A 22,212-nucleotide genomic window follows, 5' to 3' on the forward strand; every position below is an offset into this window, starting at 1 on the left:
CTAAAATCAGACAGCCCGTGCAGCCCAAACAAAGTGATAGGTTATGTAGTTACTTTTTCTTCTGTCACACAGCCTGTTTCACAAGTCAGAATGTGTAGGAAGGAGAGCAAGGAGGAACCCCTTAAGTATTCCACTGGAAGCACAGCTGAAGCAAATGTCAAGAAAACTGTGGAAACCCCAGCAAATGCACTAGGCTCCTGCAAATGCAACCAAGGTCATAATTTTTCCTTTTATCTTTAGTAATGGGTTACATATAGAATGGGAAAATCCTCTTCATGCTTAAGCAGTTGGAAAAGAGAATAATTGCACTTCAGTAAGAGGTCTGTTGAAGAAGAAATTACAAACTATGCATTTGACTTTCATTCCCCTACAGACAATTTCGAAGATATACTTCTAGTACCATTAGAGCAGAATGAATGACACTAGAGTTAATATAAACAGGTATTTAACAATTTAGTTTATCAAATGATTGCATGTTTATATATGTAATGTGCTTTGCTGAACAATAAAATACATGAAATGTATTTTTGCACATCAATCTGAAATTTTTGCTCTGACTACATCTGCTTTCAAGTAATATACAGATTATATAGTATCATTTATCACTTACCAGATAAGTTGTTGATAACTAGTGATGGCAAAGCAAAATGATTACAAAAGCAGTTATGCTAACACTAGAAATTAGCTTTCTATTTGTGCTGGAATTTTCAGTGCCAAGTAGGTATTCTGCCTTTTTGTTTTTCAATTAGTACAAGTTAAAATCAAACACTCTATCAAAAAGTAGCAAAACAATGCTTGAAGTTTAAATTTACGTATATGTTAAATGGACAGGAAACATAACATTACTGAGATGAAAAAACTATTTTAGTGTATTTGATCAGAAGGAATAATAAAAGAAATGCTAAAATTGAACATGCTAGAAATTGAAGAATTATGGAATAATTTACAAAAAATGTCAGTCAGATGTTGCAAGTGTTTTTCTATCATAATTGGTTCCTCCCAGTTTGGTTTATTGTAGTATAAAACCAACAGCAGCACCATTCTAACCTACTGGCCTGAGGGATACGAAGTCCCTCTTTCAGTGGATGGGTTACAGCTGCACTGCTTTTAAGACATAATTAAGACAAATTAAGAAATTAAGACAGACTTCTATTTTCAAATAGAGGTAACCTTTAAAAATAATATAAACAGGAAGAAGTAGATAAACTTTTGGGCGTGCAATTCTTTCAAGTGTGAAATACAGGCAGTAGACTTCAAAACTAAATACCAGCTGAGTTTCTCAAATTTAATAGATATCAATGAGATAATAGCAATGAGAGGAAAAATAAAGATAGATGGTAGTTTTGAGCTAGGGAGGATGCACATCTTTTGAAGCTATCCTGTAGATCAGGAGTAAGAAATGAGAGGTGAGAAATATGTTTGAGAATTTTGAGAAATCCTGTTCTTTACTGAATGTTCATGAACATCCATTTTAGTGTGTAGTTATGTGTATTTTCAGGAGAACACTTAGTAAACTGGATGAAGTTTATGTTGGGATATGGAACCAAAAGATGACTTTGTTGTGAGAAGCATTTTAACTGTGGTGAGAGTACTTCTGGTGGAGATGAGAAATTACAATATTCAAATCTGTCGTCAAATATTTAGCTCTCTTTGCTCCATTTTGGTTCCTGGTATCTGAATATGAGGTTCTTGAACTTCTTCCTGCACAGAATGTAATTTGTAACTTGATTCCCTGTAAATTATATATCACAGTATATTTTTGCTGTAGAAAAGCCCATTTTAGATTAAGGAGATAGAATGACATGCAGGTGTTTTTCCCAGAGCAAATAGGGTGGGCAGCATCTGAAGGTCAGGGAGTATTTACTGCTATTGGAGAGTGTTTCAGATGGTTAACAGCTTTATGGAAGTAGCAACGCTGATTTACGGTTGTGCTGTGGATTGGTAGTCTGTAAATTACTATTCTTGATCCTGATTGTAATGCCTAGGACAATTATGTCAGTTCAGAAGTGTTCTAGAAGCAGTCAGATACTGAGACAATGATTATTAAATTTGCTGTGAACATTAGTGAGGGAATTCAGGTTTCCAGTACAGATGATAAAGATGTCACTTAGGTATTTTAGGCATAACGTAGATGCTGTGTTCCTACATGTTCTGTGCTGAGATAACATATCTGCCCTTTATTCCAACACTCCCTTAACTGATGTTCTGTGGTGAGCATTGCTTGCCACACTAGAATGACTTTTTGACAATGTTTCTCATTAACATTCATGTATTCACTTTAATATATATATTATATATATTTATACACTGACATTTGGGCAGCAAATGAAGCATACTTGAATATTTTTCCTTGTTTGCTTATCAACCTGCTCTTCCTACTGATGAAGTCACTAAGAGCAGGAATAGTTCTTACATCTCTTATAAATTCAGCACTTGCTTATTATTCCATGATATCCTCCTCTGAGAAACCGTGTTGGTGCCATTTCATTTTTACAGCAGACTTCATAGAGTTTCTTGATGTGGTGCAGATATGGGATGCACAGGGAATTTGCAAGATCCCTTATGGGAAATATACAGTGAAAACATTGTGAAATATTAAAACCAGATACACTGTTTGGACCATACCTCTGAAAGAGGGTGAGATTTTCTCCTGTGGATAGATGTTACAGACTTAGCTGGTTGCCATGTCTTGTGGTCAGTCACTGCCTGCACTGGGCTGAACTCCTCTCCTGGCTGGCTGAATAAACAAACACAGCATTCTAAGTGTTTCAAGTGCTGAATTACTTTTGTAGACACTCAAGGAGCATAACCTTTATTTTGGGCCCAGCAAATGTCAGCATAGAGCAATCATGGAAAAGCACCAAAACAAGTGCTATCTTTAGACATTGAAAGTAAAACAGGATAAAGTGTTGTATTGGGAAAGTAGAGAAGTGGAGTAATGGGATATTTTATGTAGCAATTTCTGGATTGTACTGCATTTTGTAAGTTAATTCTATAAATAATCACACTTTTGCTATTTCTTACCGTTTTAATATTTCTTTCAACAGCATTAAAACACTTTAAGCCAAGCAGAGTTTATGCACATACTGTGTATTCTGTGGTGCAATGCTTCTGACTTTACAGATCACTGGGCCAAGCTAAGCAGTTCTCTCCTGCAGCTGAACAGCAAATGGAAAACACCCTTAATCTCTAATGATGAAAATATTAATACAATGAAACAATAGCTACAGAACCAGCAGACAATGCAGAAGTGTTCTGTAAATCACAGAAGTTAAACAAAAAACTTAGAGGATATTTTATTCTACTGCATATAAGAAAGAAACAATATAGAGCTTAGATAAAATGAAAATCAATTCAAAATTCATCTTAACTTCCTACTCAAACTCTGTGCTGCATCTTATACATAATTGTAAATACCTCAGGCACCTGCAGTATATTAACACATTCAGGTGGGATTGTTTAAGGTAAATAACATTTAAAAATTCAGTGCTTTAATAAACACCGGGAACTCCTCTCTTTTTTCTTCCTTGTGGTCTCTGAAGGCTTTAGAAACATTTATACACTGGCTGCCTTCCATCCATGTTTGTGATGTACTTATAAATATGTCCCATTTGTAGCAGTGAAAAACAGCATGATAGGCTAACAGAATAAGTGAGTGGTAAAGATGCAAATTGAATATAGCTCTCAGACCTCATTGCAGGATTACCATCTAGCAGTGTTACATGACAGAACTGTGGAACATTTCAGGTTTAAGACCCAAGGTGAAAACCATTCCTTATGGAGGAGGGTATTCGGCTCTTAGCATCTCCAGTCCTGGAGGGGTTCTGAGAATCATGCAACCCTTTTCTTACCTACATGGAAGTTTCACCCAGTGAAAAGAATGGGGCAGTGCTCAATCCACTGCTGCAAACCTACCGCTGTCTTACAGCACACAGTCACATTGGCCTGGGCGATATGGGTACTATAACTGTCAGCTCTGGCTGGGTGAGGTTATCTCAGAGTTATTACAAACAGGGTGGATTTCCTCCAGAGAATGAACCTCATAAAGGCTTACCAGAAGTAATATTCCCTACCATTCAAGAAAAATGAAAGTCTTAATCTTCTTTTCTGATCTTAGAAATACCACAAAAACCTCTGCAGTGCCAGTGTTACTTGTTGGCATGAGTCTCCTGGACAAGGAAATCACACCAATGATCTTTTGAGGTGACAACCTCACCACTTGTTTGTAGCTCTTGCATCATGTTTAAAGCTCTTCCCAGACTGCTACTGCTGGGGTGTGTTGCATCATGCCAGCCTGAGCTCTGCGCGGTGGGGCCAGTAATCCCTGGGATACATTCAGCACCTGAGCTGGGAAGTGTCCCTCCAGCACACCCTTCATCCACTATCTAGATGACTAATACAGCAGGGGGTATTTAATAGAAAGAGAATATAATTTTTGTCCTTTCACTGGTCCTAATCAGAAAGTACTGTAAATATGAGTGTGTTTATATCAACAGAACAAAACCTTCTACTCCTCTGGCTAGAGAACAGGAAGATATCTGAAGAATTAGTCTGATTCTGCATTTATTGCATTGTATTGCTTCCATATAATCTATGTTCACTTTACAAATAAACTTACATTGATCGCAGCACCTCTTCACAGCTGTCAGTCCTGTAACACCCTTCTTCATATTTTGAGTTACGTTCTCCAGCATTATTAATTCAGTAGTCTGTAATTAAATGATTGGCTGATCAAATTGTTCCCTCCAGAGTACCCATGTAAATGAATTGAAGCCTGACTGATTTAACTGAGGTCACTCAGAGATAGTTTAGTCTTCAAAAACACCGTTATGAAAGAGATAAGAAACAGAGAGGAACATATCTTAGGAGGGAAAGACTCTCTGAGCTGGGGGCAGGAAGACTGTGTTTTTTAACCTTGGATATTTTTTCTTTTAATTCCCATGAAGCAAAATGATTCTGAAACCAGAGACCCAAGACCACACAGACTGTTGTGTTTTATTACTTTACAGTGTCAAAACTGCACTTCAGATTTAAAAATACATCATGGTAATTAGCTGGTTTCTCTGTTTTGCATTCTGTCATCATGTGAGAACAAAAGGAAAACTTGAGTGTGAGGGTGTAAAGGTGAGTAAACACAGAAGGGGATACTGTGGGAGTGGTGTTGCATTATTCTTATTTATTTATTTTATTGTATTTGTTTTTGTCAGAGAAGTTGAGTGTCCCTTCTGTTTTCATAAGATCTGCTTCCACATCTCATATGCAAAGATTAAGAGGCTTACACAGATGTAAGCTGTTGGGGAGAGATGAAGGTTTTCATGAAGGTGTTGTTCGGTATGTTTGTTTGTTTGTTTGTTTTTAATATTCATTGGTTATCCGTTTGCAACCAAATGGGTGTTTTCTCAGGTTCCTCAAAAGCATTTAGGTAGCGGTCACTTCCAGAGGTGGCAGGGCAGCCTGGATGGATCAGTAGACTCATATGATGCAACAAACTAAGTTTTTTTCATTAATCCTTTTGGACCAAGAGACACAGTGAGGCTACCTATTCCTCTCCAGTAAGGGAAGATTCACCCCCCCCCCCCCCGTGGTAAAGTGATGTACAGATCTGGTACGTAGGCTGCTAGGTTGACTATGGGATAGCAGAGCTGGTGCTTCCAAAACAAGGCAGTTGGCTCCCTCTGCTGATTTGCTACATGATTATAGTTGTCTTAAGCAACAAGCGCTTTTCCTTTCGGTCCCAGAAGTTCCAGTATCGTTATGCCTTGTGTTTTTGATGTGGTTTCTTTCCCTGTGAAGTAGCTATGAAGCTGTATGGTCCCCTCTAGCTTAAAAGCTGTACAGACCTTTACAAAGATTAATATACGTATTTATAACAGAGAATCAAACTGTAATGTGGCAGCTGAGTATTTTAGGTAAGAACTACATAAAACCATAATTACACCCATCTGTTTCCCTTAAGTATCCTGTAGAAAACAGTTATTGCTTATATATCTTTTGATAGCTCCCTCTCAATTTGGTACTTTGGGGAAAGAGGGAAATGAATTTTCACCTTTATTTTTTTCTAGAACAAGATAGTGCTTAAATTCAAATATATGAGAGAACAAAGCTGAAAGTGTTTATTAAATGAGCTTTATTTGTATATTGATATTTTCAAAACACAGCAGAGCTTTCCAAAATTCTAACACTTATGCACCGAAAACAGAAAGACAGAACAGACACAACTTTAATAAAGCTGTGGCTATATAAATAGACGTTAACAATAAACACACAATATTTCTTAAAAACGCACAGAATTGCGTCAAAGCTATTGGATATAAAACCAGCTTTCTAAATAGCTGTAAACTGCATTGAGAAGATACACAAATAAGCCTTACTATTACGAGCTGGCTGTTATGTGATCATTTAACTAGATTCACAAATGGGGTAAATCTGTGAAATGTGAGGCTTCACTGAAGGACTTTGAAAGGCCATTTTCTAATGTGGCAGGACTGATGCACTGACTCTGATGTGTGTCTATAGCCAAAAAAGGAACTGATTTGAGACACTGTGAAAAAGGAAACTGGACTAAGGGAACTTGTCTACTTGTTTTTGTTTGTTTTACCACATATTGATAACCATTTTAGGAATGTTAGTGTTAGGATATATTATATTGCACACTTTTGAAAAGAGCAGCTTGTAAAAATTTGACAATCTGGGCACAACCAAGTTACTTAAATGTAAGCTCCTAGTGCCTTTTGAAGTGTTCTCATGTATAGTATCACTTGGAAGTTACTGTGAAGTCTCAGTGATTTTTTTGAGCACATTTGAAGGTACTTGAGACTTTCAACAGAAAAACGAAGGTAACATGCTCTGTCTCTCCTACAGATACCTGCATTTGTCTTTCATGTACGTATCTTTTGTGTCATGTACCTATATGCACCTTTCTCTTTGCACAGACTGATGAGAATTGCTGAGCATATACTCCAGCTGTGTGTTGAACATCAGTACTAGGCAGTATGGTCACTTCATCTGGGATCTTCCGGATTTGCTGCAGCTTCCTAGAAAGGATCATATTCAACTTACAATTCCACCTGCAGTTGCCCTGTGTGATCAAGTGAGTGATGTCTAGCAGCTGTCACTTGGCAGGCTGCTGCGGGTTACATGGCACCAGTAGATGGAGCTAAAGGATCCCAATCACTAAAGAGATGGTAAAATTAATATTGAAGGTACAGGCCAAAATTTTGCCTTTTTCATGTGCTGCTAATGTTTGCCCTCTGCTATGACATTTTTTTTTTCCTCCTGAATTAGCGTGCATGGAGAAATTAATACAAGTGGAGCACTTTATACGATCTGAGAAATCAGGTTGTCTAAAAAAATTTAGATGAGCATTGCTGTGTGCCTCTGTCCAAATGATGCGTCCTGAATTTCACCCATTGTCAGTGACACTGCAGCTCTAAACGTCACGTTGTCACTGCTATGGCAATTAGTTAAAGGTACCAGCACTTTGTAAGCTTGTTATGCTCTGCTGCGAAAGATGTAAAATTCCTGCATATCTGTAAATGGGCTCTTATTAGAAACATGCTACTGTAAGATAAACTGCATCATTTTATATCTCTTGTAATTGTTTCCTCTGGTGCTGCTAATGATAGGGGAGACTGGTGTTACTTTATCTACTGCATATGTAATGCCATACCTATCTGAGACAAAAATAACTTTCTGCAGGCCCTAAGGAGACAAGCAGATATACTCACACACTGCAAGATAAATGTTTAGATAAATAGAAATGATATCTGAAGCCATACCTAAAGCATTCCCATGGACTTCCCTTTAGTACACACTTCAGCTGTGCTTTGAACAGAATCCAGTTGAGTAGCACAGAGGAGTGAGAGCTTTCAAAAATTCCCTTCAGATAAAGAAGTTTAGATGTCTCATGTCAAACATAATTTGACCTCAGGGGTTGCAACCTAGTCCTTAATAGGCATTTCTCACCCTTGAAAAAACAGCTGGCATTTGAAACAATGCCTTCTTTTGGGAACTTTGGCTTACTGTTATGGCATGAAGGTCAAGACTGTGTTGTACTGACTGAGAAGAGCACAGCAGCTTTCACAGTGGTTCCTTACTTCATATGTGGCTCTTACTTGTACTTAATATTTTGAACTAAAAAGAAAAAATGCAGCATGAAAAAGTGTTGATTCCTGTGTGAGGCTTTGATGTGTTTTATCTTTTAGCTTCACTACTGTTGTCATATTACAGTAATATTGAATGCTTAATCTCATTTTAACTGATGCCTTTATTTGACAGGCATCAGTTGGTCAGACCAACTTGTGTTGGTCGTAAGTTTCCTGGCAAGGTACATAGACAAGTTCAACTTGAACCTTTCAATGGAAGGAACACTGACAATCTGGTGTATCTCTTCTGTACAGGCTACCAAATGAAAAAAAAACAAATGATGGACCTGTATGAGACTGTGATCAAGCCAGGTCAGCTCAACCCAGACACAATGGAGGCAAATTACAGCACAGGCAGGCTGGGAGCAACCACCAGAAGAGCTGGAAAAGGTTGTATTAAAACCTCTCAGATCTGAATAGAGGGATTACTCCTAGTTATAAAAAGAGTCCACACATTATAAGTGTGCAATTACTTCAGAAGAGCAATTCTGCTCTAATTGACCCAAAAAGGCAGTTAGCCGGTCAGGCAGCTGGCTGGGGACAATGGGGCTGAAAAGAAAAGGAAAAAGAAAACAGCCTCGCATAAGATTAGATTACGTTTTTTTTATCACCCACACTAAACAAAAACCTCCTGTCTTTACTCCAGGTGACTGCTGGGTGGCTGTTTGAGTTGTTCTTGACTTGCTTTCCTGGGGGTGGTGAAGCATGCCAGAAATAATGCGATTATTTGGCAACTGTGGATCAGAACATAAATCTACAATGCAGGTATCTTAGAACAGTCAGAGTTGCTCTTGATTCACAATCTACAGGTGTCAAACACGCAATTTTTCTTCTGTAGCTGATTTTACGTATGACCTCTTCTACTGGAAGTAGACTGTCACAGACATACCTGTCACTGTCACATCAGGCTCCACTTGTTGTGATGTGTTTTTTCTAAGGCTGAAACTGAAGTCATCTGGATAGGATGCCTGAAAGAATGAATAAGATGGGTTAAGTAACTGGGCTCTTCCCAAGCTCTTAGGCTTGTCAAATGTTGAGGAATTTAAATATATTATCTTAAAAAAAGAATGTATTTAAACTTTTTGTTTGGTTGGTTTTGTTTTGTCTGGAAGGCCTTGGTTTTGATTAAATAAGCCTTTGAGAAAGGTCTATAAGTATTTGTACCCCTGGTCATAGCTAGCAATTTAAACAGAAAGAGAACTGGAGGTACTGTGCCCAAGTTTTGAAGCAAGGTTGTAACTGGGTATTCCATGTTGAGGCTCACTACATGAAAGGAAAAATACAGCACCCTAAAGAAAGGATAGCACAAGTGCTCCAGTTTTGGTGGGAATGTCCTGAAATTGTACCCAAAGGGTTTCTTCCTAAGTTATTAGACGAGCCAACTTCACTTGTTTTCAGATTATTGCAGGGCTGTCTGACAAATACATATCCATGTCTTTATGTCTAGGAACTGAGCAATTTTTATTCAGGATAAAAATAATGATTATACAGGCATAATAAGGAATGTTTATTACTTTATGTGGAGTAACTGATTCATCTATTATGTTAGTCCTTAAAACCTCAGTTACTAAATGGGGGGATATCTGAGGTCTAATATTAAACTCTTTCAAAGCAGCCTATCTATTTGAATAATATTGATTTCAGAGGCCTATTTAATACAGTGATAGCAACAGTTGTGGAGAACATTCTCAAGCTTGGCTTTTTAAGTTTCTCCTCTGTAAGACCAATTCTTACTGAACTCAGTAGGACTTGATACTGATTTCCATGGGAAGTGTCAGACTCTTAAAATGGTACCAAGGAGAAAAAGGCATCTGAGAGGTCCTCCTTGATTCCATTAAATTTGATTTATAATTCAGCTACCTTTTAATATAATAAATCTGCTTAAGTCCCTTTCTGCACTATTTAGCATTCTCTTTGCCCTGCCCCTTTATTTTTTCCAGCGGTAGGCTATGACATTCAAGCTTTCAAACAGCATACTGCCTGTGCTGAGAGAACCTCACTGAAACAATTGTGTTACACACTGCTTAGCAATGCAGGAATTTGTTTTGTATCTCCAGCAACCTTATAATACCTTGTTTGTTTGCTTGCCTTGTGAAATGCAAGCACGGGTGCATTCTACCTTGCTGGGTCCACATGGATCCTCATCATGTACCACAACAGGAGAGGCTGCTGAGGAAAGCTGCTACCCCTCAGCATCAGCTAGGACTCCACCTCATTGTACTTTAGGTAGATTGTAGTAACCTCACATATGTATTTCATAATGTATAATGAACAGAGTAGAAGTCCTTTTTAAAAAGAAAATCTTTTGCCTTTGTTTTTTACTGGAAAATCAAAGGCATTTCAGTCAGGTACTTCAGATATTTGTATCCACTAAAGTTAATTTTTTTTTTTCAAGGAGTATATTATTGGGAAACTCAGAAAAGGAGATAAATTGTGTAGTTACTGCTTGGATGTAGCTTTTAATACTCTAATTCCCACAGGTGCTGCCTCCTGAGCTGAGAGCTACCTGCAGGCATAGGTGCTGTGCACCCACTGGCTTTATTGGCTCTTCAACTGTTAGTAACTTCACAGAAACAAGTGTAATTCGTTGAAATGAGATTACGTGTGATGTTCTTAACAAAATGTTTTCATTTAACAATAGTTCTTTATATATATTAGAAATACCAATATTTAAGAACATTCTATTTTTCTTGAGATAAGCCTATCTGAGCCTGAATTAATGTTATGCCAGGGATTAAGCTATTTGCTACAGGCAGGCCAGGCAGTAACTCTTAGAGTACAATTTCTTCCACAGAATTTCACGAACAGACAAGAATTTATTAATCTAAAATCCTGGGCCTGGATCCACCAGTCAGACCGAGCACATAGCTACCAAAGAACAACTGGAGATTACAGTGACAGTTACTTAGAGCTGACCGCAGCAGGTGAGTGTGCCTGCTTACAGCAAGCACATCAGAGATGCAGATGGGATAGTTAGCCCGGGGCGGCTCTGAGGCACGGGGCAGGCGTGGGGGGCCGGGACGGCTCGCTGGCGAGGCGAGGCGGACACCGGTCCTGCGGGCATACAGCGGGACGGCCGCCGCCGCATCGCCCCCGCCGGGCAGGCGCTACGCGGCCGCGGGCCCCGCCATTTCGTGCCGCTCCGCCATTTTGTTCCCTGCGCGTGGGCGGGCAGCCAGACGAAGGCTGGGGGCAGCCCTGTCGCCTCGCCGAGAGCAGTGAAGATTTTCCTAGCTGAATCTTTCCTTAAATAACTTAAGGGAGAAAACGTTTTAGTCTTTTGTGCCTAGGTAGGATTCCGTTGCTTTGCACTTGCAGATGCTCACCAGTGCATGCATCAGCAAAACCACATAGGCTGCTGAGTGCAGGTGTGAAAATTCATACCTCTGTGGCTTCCACCTGCTCGTGGGGAAGCGCTGGCATGCACAGACTTCCCTGGTGCTGCTGGAACCACAATCCATGGCTGCTGTGGTCCAGTCGGACGGAGAGATGTTAGGCTGAAGAAGAGGGAGAAGCATACGAGACTTGCCCTCTGAGGGAGGAACAGACGAGCCTTGGTTCTGCTGCTGGCACGCTGGGAGAGGCTGCATGGGGCCATGCTGTTCTTTCCCTCCGTGCCTGTGTGGTGAGGCAGTCTCCTCTGAGGGGCTTTGGCCCCTTGGGCTCATAGAGCAAACACACGCAGCTTGTAGCTCCCCTTGTTGTGCAGGAGGTTGTTCATTTTTGCACAATGCTGACTTTATTTACATGTCAAATCCAATCTGTATGTGTAGCAGAATTTTTTTTAAATGAGTTGAATATTACAAAGTTCATTTATTTTAAAATGAGTAAATTTTCACAGTCTAGATTTTTCTGACATAGCAGCCAGAGACTGGTATTTTTTCCATATTTAACAGTATGTCTGTTTTCATTACAAACTGAATTTGCTGTAAAATACATGGTTTAATTTTGATATTAAAACTATTCTCAGGTAGCGATAATTGTAAACTTCCTCTGTTTGCCCACAGTATTCCAGTTTATCCAGAGATTAGGGAAAAGGTCATTTAAGAGTTACTCTACTGAAATAGAGTATGTTGGTGATACTAACTGCCTGTTTACTAAATCAAGCCATAAATATGTCCTTCAGTTTTACTGCTACTTTTTTTCCTCTTTCCTAATAGCATGGTCATGTCCTTGTTATATCTCAGTACAAACATTCAAATTCTTTGATCATATCTACTTCAAAATTGTTTAGACCCTGATCCTATAAAGTATTCTTTACAAAGAAGTTGCTTTTTATGTTATTCATACAAACACAGAAGTAATGCTTTACAATTAGTTTATTTTGGCATTGGCACAGGGGTTAGCCATTGTTTCACCTCCATTGCCATAGCTGTTTTGTGGTTAAGATATGGATGTAATTTTTCAGAGCTCTGATACTATTCATAGCAACACAATTTTGTAAAAAACAAAAAAGCATTGAAAAACACATTTATTTCTGTAATGACGTCACTCAAAAGACATACAGTGAGCAGGTAAGATTGTATTTGGCTGTGTTCCAACATTATTACCAGAGACATGGATGATGTGGGGATTTGTGTTGGTGTGGCAGTGATTCTAAACATCCATCTGCCGCCCCTAGAAGCCATTAATTTATTTCATGTTCGGTCAGATGTAGAAGTTGCAGAGGGTGTTCAACATATTTGGTGGTTTGAAAAGAACTAGGTAAAAGGAAGTGTAATTATTAGATGTAGATAGAATTAGAGTAAAAAGCTTTTAACTGCTTTCCAGGAGGACTCACAAGCTCAGACTTGCCTGATCTATTTCTACCCAAGTCTCTTCACAGTCTTTTTCTGATTCATTTGGGAAGCTTCCTTATCGGTGCATTGCTCAGTAAGGGGTATGCCATCTGCATATTATTGTAAATTAGAAGATTCATCCATCTACTATCTTAGATGAGTATGGCTTTCCTGCAGGAATTTGTTAAATTGTATAAATTTAATTCTCATATCCCTTCTGGAATATTGAACAAAACTCATTTTATGACTGCAGGGTTTTAAAGCAGAAGGGGCAGTAAACTAATATAATTAATCATTGTGTCATTGCTACAGAATAATGGACTAATTCTCTTCCTAATTTCCAGTTACTTATCATTTTAAATCTCACAGGGAAAGCAACACAGTATAGAAGCAACAAGGAGCAGCCAATTAAATAAAGTGTTTTGTTTCATCATCTTAAGCAGGTGCTACAGAACTAGGGAAGCTCTGTTTGTGATTTATTAGTTACATTTATTCTTTGAGTTTTCAAATGCAGTTAAATATTTCATTGTACTGTTTTGCATGGAAAAAATAATGTATTTCCCCATATTGATATGTATTTTATGTATTGAATTTGCCTTAAAAAAAAAAAGTATACAGAATAATTGGCTTGAGTTAAAATGAACAAAACAAACCATCTAAATCTCTTTTTAGCTGACAGAACTTTTCTTTTTAAAGTCAGCTGTGAAGAAATCAAAAACTCCTTCAATTACAGAAGTTGAGTTTTAATGCAACAAACTGTCCTAACTCAGGCCACTTAAATTAAATACTTATGTTTTACTTGCAAGACTTCTTTGAATCTTTACTTCACCACAGATTTCAACTTTGCCAATAGAGGTTGGTGACTGTGTTCTTACATACATTTTACGTCTATCTAGTACCTGTCTCTCATTTTGGAGCGAAACTGTAGGCTCTCCTAATTCTGGATGGTTGGCTTTGCAAGTTCAAGTTTAGATTGGAACAGTAGAGATGACCAACTTCTTATGTTCCCTACTGGGATTAAAATCTGGATACTTGTAGAGAGATTCAGCACTCTTCTGCTAGAATTAAGGGGAGAATATCAAGAGGATAAAAGATAGTGAAAGGAATGAAGCAGTAGGAAAACTTGTTTAGAGATAAATAAGGAAGAAGCTGAAAAAAAAAATAACTGTAAAGACTGGAACCTGTGAGGCTGTAGCTGAGTGCAGGATGAGATAAAGTAAAGGCAGGGTGGGAGTGCAGCAGGGTGCTTGATGGGAATAGAGGGGTGTTCTGGGACACACCAGATAAGGCTCCAGGGGATAGGGACAGCTTGACAAGGGGAGAGCTAGTGGTATCTGATAGGACTGAGTAGAGGAGGAATGCAAACTGATAGTTCCTCTTGCTGCCTTAGAGAGTTCTGTGTCATTTCTAGCTGCAAGTTGGAAAGCATTTAACAGCTGAGCTTTCAACTAAAAATTCTCATTAAGGTGAGGACCAGTAACTATCTGAAAGGTTAGAAGAAAACCAGTAAACTGGCTGGCATTTTTTTTCCACTGGTTTTCTTCTAAGTGTGGCTAATGGAACTGAACCTAGAGGAAGTACTGACTTGAAGGATTATTCTTTTTCTTGAACAAGTAGTCAGTATGAGTTGTTACTTCAAAGTTTTGTGAAACTGTAGCAACTTCAGTCAGTTCTGAACCTAAATTAGAACCTAAGAGGATAATTAGCATGTTAGACTGTATTGAAATGTCATAGTTTTAGTATCAGTTTTGGGCAGTACTGCTGTCTGCATTCTCCAGGTCAATCCCGCTTCACATTTATCCTGCCCAGAGTCTTTCCAGCCTCCTGTTTTGAATCAGGCAGTGCTACAGGTTGTAGAGGACCTTTCAGCAGTATGCTGGAGAAAATCAGCAGGGTTTAGACTGCTTGAGCAGCATTGGTCAGAGTTCTCTTTTTTGGGATTTCTTCGGTAGTGTTAATGTCCTTGTGAGGAACTTCCTAAAAGGTACAGGGGAATGACCTGCCTGTCTGTCAGACACAAGGGAGAAAGTTTCTGCATGGTCTGTTGTACTGGTAAGGCAGCTATCCTCTGTGCCTCACTGTCAGAGGAGCACTGCTGTGACAAGCGTTCAGGAAAAAAAAAGTAACGGGGATTGTGCAGGTTTTCATCTAGAACCGGCTTCAGGTTTGAAATGTTTTAGTGAAAATGCTGGGAAATTCATATAGAAATTACCATGCAACAGTCAGTTCATGCCAGTTATGTTGTTAGTAAAATGAAATGCTGTACAGGCAAGCTTTTTGAGTTTGATTTTATTTCACTCTATCTGGAGAACATGGTGTCAAGTGCCCATTTTTTGTTTTAAGAATAGCCTTGAAGACTTGATTGCTCTTTGATCCTAATGTTGTGTTGAAGGTAGTTCAAAGTTATAAGGAGTTATGTATGCTGTATCTTAATGAAATGCTTGTCTGAAATTGTACTGATAGCCTGCTGTGAAAAAATCAATTTGCCATCAGCAAACTGAATGTACTTGATGCTCAATTTAGTTCACCCAAGTATTTCATGTTCTTTCCCTATAGTAAAACAAAAGGGTCCTGAGAATTAATTACAGCACTAGCATCTGCTCATGGCAGCTTTGCTGATAGACTTTGTAGAATAAGATAGTTAAGGAGTGAGTGAGATGGAGTGTAAAGTTTTTACCAGTACCATTCCTTATGCAGATATCTCTTAAATGACAGGCCTCTTTTGTGATTCCGGTACATGTTTTTTACTTCTTGCACTAGATTACCCAGTCATGTATAAAACGAGAAAATACCAATCACTTCAAAATAATTGGTGTTATGCTATTTTTTTTTTTTGTGGTGCATATTTCTATAACCATTTTTGGCTGCACATTAGAGTGCTGGTTATCCGAATACTGCTAACATTTCCTCTTAAAAATAAATTCCAATTTTTTGGGGGGGTCAATAGACAAATGAGAAGTTTGCTGAAATGACAGGTTTGTGAGATTCCTGATGTTGACTCTTGTATTAGAGTAATTCCAGCCTGCTGTGCCAAGTACACCGTGGAACAACCTTGAGTGCTGGACAAGCATATTTTTGTGTTGTGCAAAATCTCCTCTGACAGTTTTGTCTTTCTTAGCAATAGAAATGTTACTTTGCTAACACGCCACTCTAAACTGAGGTTTTATTGCATCAAACATAGATGCAAGATGCAGCAAAAGCCCACAAAATATTGGTAATTTAATTCTGTAGTTTTGCATCTTAATGCGTATTCAGGTAAATAATTCTCTACTCATTTGAAGTAGAAGTAGGAATTGGGTCCTGTTTTTGCTGAAAGATCACAATGTATAAATTACCTTTCTTGGAATGCCTGAGAAAGCATGATCTCCCAAATCCAAGAGATACTTGTTATTCTTAAATCCTCTATGATTTCTGTCATGTTGGATTTGAAAGGCGTTCATCCATATCACTGTAGTTTGGAAGGGATCTTCTTAGATTTCTGTGGGAGTGTGCCTCAAATTTGGTATTGACATGAATGATCGTGATACCAGTCATGGTAATAGGCTTATTTTTGTTTGCACTGGAAAACAATTTCAGTTCATATAACAAAAAAGATTGGTGAAGAGAGAGCAGGTCCATTGTCTTCAGTAACTCCTTACTTGAAAAAGGAAAATGATGACCATGACTACTGAGAATTACTAATGTTTTTAATATTTGTTTCATATTTTCCGACAAGCTATAAGCACAAATGGAAAAATGGCAGATGGCATTCACCTGTATGAATGTGTAATATATACTTGATGACTTCAGAAAATTAGCTGGTGGTCCATTAGTTGCTTGTACATTTTGAATGATAAGTCATTATCCAAAGACATACAATCCAAACTCTCATTAGATAAGGTTTTTTCTTCTTGAAGACATTTGAATATTCTTTATTATACCATTTGTTAATTTTATGCTTTTCTCTGTATATACAACATTATCTTCAATGCTTCAGCTTTTATATTGAATGCAATTCTTAATTTTATGTCCATTAGGTTGCCATATTCCAATACTTTTAACTGTTAAACTTAAATAAATAAATAAATAATGCATCTGACTAGTGCCAGACAGTGCTTCAACAGTGATAGTTAATACTGAAGTGAAAAGGAAAATATCTAAATTATGTATTTCATAAATGAATACTCTTATAAAATTGTGGTAGCATAGTGTGACACTTAATGTCCACAGCTGAATATCTTATTTTATCAACTAAAGTTTTAACTAAATAAGGATTGAAAGAATGGGTCTTTGCTTCATCTTGGCCAGCTGAGAAGTATTTCTGAGTTTTCTATGCATGCTTTACTAGAACATCACATGGCATAAAATCTATAACTCTATGCATTTGTGGCAGTTTTTGAAGGAACATGTTCATTGATACTCTTCCAGAGCAAACACATCCTCTAAATAATACCTATTTTGGTAAATACTTTGAATGATTCTTGAGTATGTCTAGAGAAACACTTGAAAATAAAAGGTGGTCTAAGTGAAACAAAAGCACTACTAACTATCAGTAGCCCTGGCAGTAAAGGAGCAGCATATCTGTATCTCATAACTGGGCTGCACAAGCCCGTCCTTTTCTGTTTGTCAAAAATACACTGCAACTGTGCAAACAAGGAAGGAATAAACTGGCTTAAAACTAGGAAACACCTTTTTCATTTTCTAAAAACTGGATTAATCATGTTCTTCAACCTCAAATCTGAGAGTGTTTGCTCACTGTATGGGGAAATATTACTGAAATCATCGTGCTCTCCCCATTGCCCCCCAGTTTGAACGTATTTAATTGGTGAATATCATAAATACACAGTTTATGATGGAACAAAGGTATTTTTGTTATTTAAGCTTCTTAATCATTTAACATATATGGACTGTTGCATGTCGTTAGTCAAAACAGTCAATCTATTTCACATAGAAAATTCTGTTGTCCTTCAGAAAACAGTTTCTTATATATTATTGTTTTATGAAAATAGCTTAATATTGTGAAATGTTTACTACCTTACATTTTGTTACATAAGTAGTTTCTATCTACATTGTGTACATGTAGAAAGAGTAGGCTGAACATGGAAAAAGTTTTTATAGTCTGTTATTAATTTTATCATCATTTTGTGTCTACTGAGAAAAAACATAATTAGGAAAAAAGTCTCGTATTTCTATGTAAAAATTATTTATTAAAATTGCTGGTAAAAATGTGATTCCTTTACATATGGTGATAGTAGATATGGACTCAGGTGAATTGAAATGTAGTGGGTTTTATGATTCTTGAATATAAGTCAAAGCAGGATATGTGATTTGTATGTTGTTTAACAGTATCGAGAGGAGGGAAAATAGATGCACCATGTTTTTATTATTCTAAATTTTTATGGCACATGATAATTGTTACCTTGTAAACGGTCAGGGTATGTTTTGCGTAAACTGTAGATGCTGAAAACTACTTTTTTTGTGTGTGTTAGGTTTGGTCTAGGAGGTGTGTAAAATCTTGTGATTTTCATTCCTTGTATTTATGTGGGAAGGAATTGTCAGAAAGAAGTACTTATTGGAGTACTTCAACAGAAAAGAAATGGAAACTGTAGCTAATATCTTCTTCTGTGCTTTGAATTTCATAACAAAGGAAATCAATTTAGTATGTCTTTCTTTGGTATGGGAAAGTCATTCCTGATAGTTTAATATTTCGTACATTTGGGGAGAAGAACTCTACGTTTTGTACCCATTTACTTAATTTCTCTAAATGTTGAAGTGTTTTCATCTGGAGAAGCAGCATATAATTAGCAATAGCTAAAAATGCTGCTCTTATTCATTAATACTCTGAAGAATATCCAGGAGCAGTTGGTTCTCGAGTTGGTTCTCGAACTTATTGAGGCTCACTTGGGGGACAAAGCAGTCATTGGTCCCAGCCAGCATGGGTTTGTGAAGGGCAGGTCCTGCCTAACTAACCTGATTTCCTTTTATGATAAGATCACCCGTATGATGGACCAAGGGAAACCAGCTGATGTGATTTTTTTGGACTTCAGCAAGGCTTTTGACACGGTTTCCCATAGGATCCTACTGGACAAAATGTCCACCATACAGCTAAATAAAAACATCATACGATGGGTGAGCAATTGGCTAACGGGCAGGGCCCAAAGGGTTATGGTAAATGGGGCTGCATCAGGCTGGCGGGCGGTCACCAGTGGTGTCTCTCAAGGCTCCATTTTAGGGCCGGTACTTTTCAATATTTTTATAAACGATCTGGATGTAGGAATAGAAGGTATTTTGAGCAAGTTTGCTGATGACACCAAACTTGGAGGAGTTGTGGACTCGAATGAGGGTGGAAAGGCCTTGCAGAGGGATCTGGATAGGTTGGAGAGCTGGGCGATCACCAACCGCATGAAGTTCAATAAGAGCAAGTGCCGGGTCCTGCACCTGGGACGGGGAAACCCTGGCTGCACATACAGACTGGGCGATGAGACGCTAGAGAGCAGCCTAGAAGAGAGGGATCTGGGGGTCGTGGTTGACAGCAAGTTGAATATGAGCCAGCAGTGTGCCCTGGCGGCCAGGAGGGCCAACCGTGTCCTGGGGTGCATCAAGCACGGCATCGCTAGTAGGTCAAGGGAGGTGATTGTCCCGCTCTACTCTGCGCTGGTGCGGCCTCACCTCGAGTACTGTGTGCAGTTCTGGGCACCGCAGTATAAAAAGGACATGAAACTGTTGGAGAGTGTCCAGAGGAGGGCTACGAAGATGGTGAAAGGCCTGGAGGGGAAGACGTACGAGGAACGGCTGAGGTCACTGGGCCTGTTCAGCCTGGAGAAGAGGAGGCTGAGGGGAGACCTCATCACAGTCTACAACTTCCTCGTAAGGGGGTGTCGAGAGGCAGGAGACCTTTTCTCCATTAACACCAGTGACAGGACCCGCGGGAACGGGGTTAAGCTGAGGCAGGGGAAATTTAGGCTCGACATCAGGAGGGGGTTCTTCACAGAGAGGGTGGTTGCACACTGGAACAGGCTCCCCAGGGAAGTGGTCACTGCACCGAGCCTGTCTGAATTTAAGAAGAGATTGGACTGTGCACTTAGTCACATGGTCTGAACTTTTGGGTAGACCTGTGCGGTATCAAGAGTTGGACTTGATGATCCTTAAGGGTCCCTTCCAACAATAAAAAAAAAAAAAAGAGAAAAGAGGAAAAAAAAAAAAAAGAACAATTGGATCCCCTCGCCAACGAGAAGGGACACCTGATCCCAGAAGCTCTCAACAAAATAACAAAAGGGTATATGTAAAGGGTATTGAAACAGCGTATAGCTTTGATTACTGTAATTTGTTTATATATAATTTTAAATATGAAAAATGAAGGAAGTAGAAGCCTTAACAGAGAATAGTAGGAAGGGGAATTTTATTTAATAAATAATTTGTTGTTGCAGGAGTGCTGGATATGCTTCCCTTTTCCTGTGGTCCATTGTAGTTGATAGTGTTGCTTAATTTAGTTAATTTCTGCAACAGAAGCTCTATTTGTTATGGGATTTGAGAAACACTATCTGACTTATAGGGTATATTTTAGCATGTGGATCAGATTGTCTTGTGGACGTTTTTCAAAGTAAGCATCCTTTGTATGGTTGCATGCCACTGCATGAAATTGAATTTGATGTTTGATCAGATAGTCCTAGGTATAAGCTCCAGTGAAGGGGTGATGGGACTATTATCTTTCCTCATGTTTAATGTCAGTAATATTTTGCTAGAAATACCTCCTATTTAACATACGTTTAACGTGTATCAAGAACGTTCCCATAGTTTATTTTTCAAACCACATCATTGTCCCGACTGGTTCCTTGTTATGGTTTTTTGTTTATCTCAGTGGCAAAAAGTGTTTTCTTTCAGCTTTCAATGGACATCATTACTCATCTTTCCAAAGTCTACGAGAGCTAGATACATCACGTTGCAAGTCTCAGCTTCCTTCATAGTAGTAAAAAGTTTTCAAGTGCATCTTAAAAATACTTTGGGAATGTAGCTCATGTGCACAGTAAAAATAACAAAATAAAAATCGATAGAGGTCCTTTTTTCAAAGAAATGGCTGGACACAGTAGGGCAATTGCATACATAATAATAAAACCAAACAAAAACCAAAGCACCTTCTTTCTTCTCTGTTCTCGTGCTAGTCCAGCTTATAAGTTTGGCAGGTGTTAATTTTTTCTGGATAAATTTTCATCAGACTTAGATGGAGGTCACAGGGCTGCTGCTGTTTCTTTAATCATTCTCTACCTGCCCACAGAAAGACCAACCAAATGGATTTCAATTTGTTGTTGTTTGCTGCTTTTCTGCTGCCAAAGGTAGGAAATTAATGTAGAACAAACCTTAATAAACCAGGGGCTTATAGTTTATTGGAGGCTGTTTGAGTGCCACAGGTCAATGGCTAAGAAAATTATTTATGTAAGAGCATGCATTTTCCCTTGCTTCCTTTCTTTCAATTATGCTTGTTTTTAACTGAGAAAACAATTTTGTATTCATTATATAGGAGTCTGTGAAATTTCTGAAATGTTTTCTGTCATTATCGGAAAACTTTTAGGGGTCTTCAGACTGAAGAAGTTTGGAACTACTGCATTAAATTTAAAGATTGGTAGGCAGTCCTTAAAAACGAATATAGAAAGGTGTGTTGGCTGGGCAAAGTAAAGTAACTGTAAGAATTAATTTTTACTCTTGACATTTCTATTCAGTAAATACAATTTTACAACAGTGCATATAATTCATATTCCTCTGTTTGTATTCTTAAATCCTGATAGGTTTCTAGTTTTATGACTGTTCGAATTGCATGTCGATGACAGTATAAAAATGAATGACATTTAATTTAGTACCACTGAGTTTTCATTTTCAAGAAAGATCTAAGTAAAATGCAAGAGTGTGATATATTATACTCTGGAAGATCCTCAGAGTGGTTTTCTGTAGACTTTTTCCCCCCCCAGAGAGCCAATCTTGGGAATTACGGTTGATATTTTGAACTTTTTTTGCATAAAATAGTTAGCATGTGTTTGTGTGCACACAGCAGTGGGTGTTCCTTTTAAATTTCTTTTTATTTAATGTAAAAGAAAAATTGATATTTTCCCAGGCCAAGGTAACAAGGTATAGAATTAAGGCATACGTTTATAGTGTAAAATTGAAACAAGACAGCAGAGCTGACATTAGTTCATGAGAGAAAGGCATGCTTGGTTGCTCATCTTTTTCCTCTTTTTATTATAATTACTTCATTTGTGACTTTGCTTTAGAATGTGTCTTATTGTCATCTAAGAAATCCTTGTGTAATTTATGATTAATGT

Source organism: Anser anser, assembly GCF_964211835.1.
Source record: "Anser anser genome assembly, chromosome: 5".
NCBI lineage: Eukaryota > Metazoa > Chordata > Aves > Anseriformes > Anatidae > Anser > Anser anser.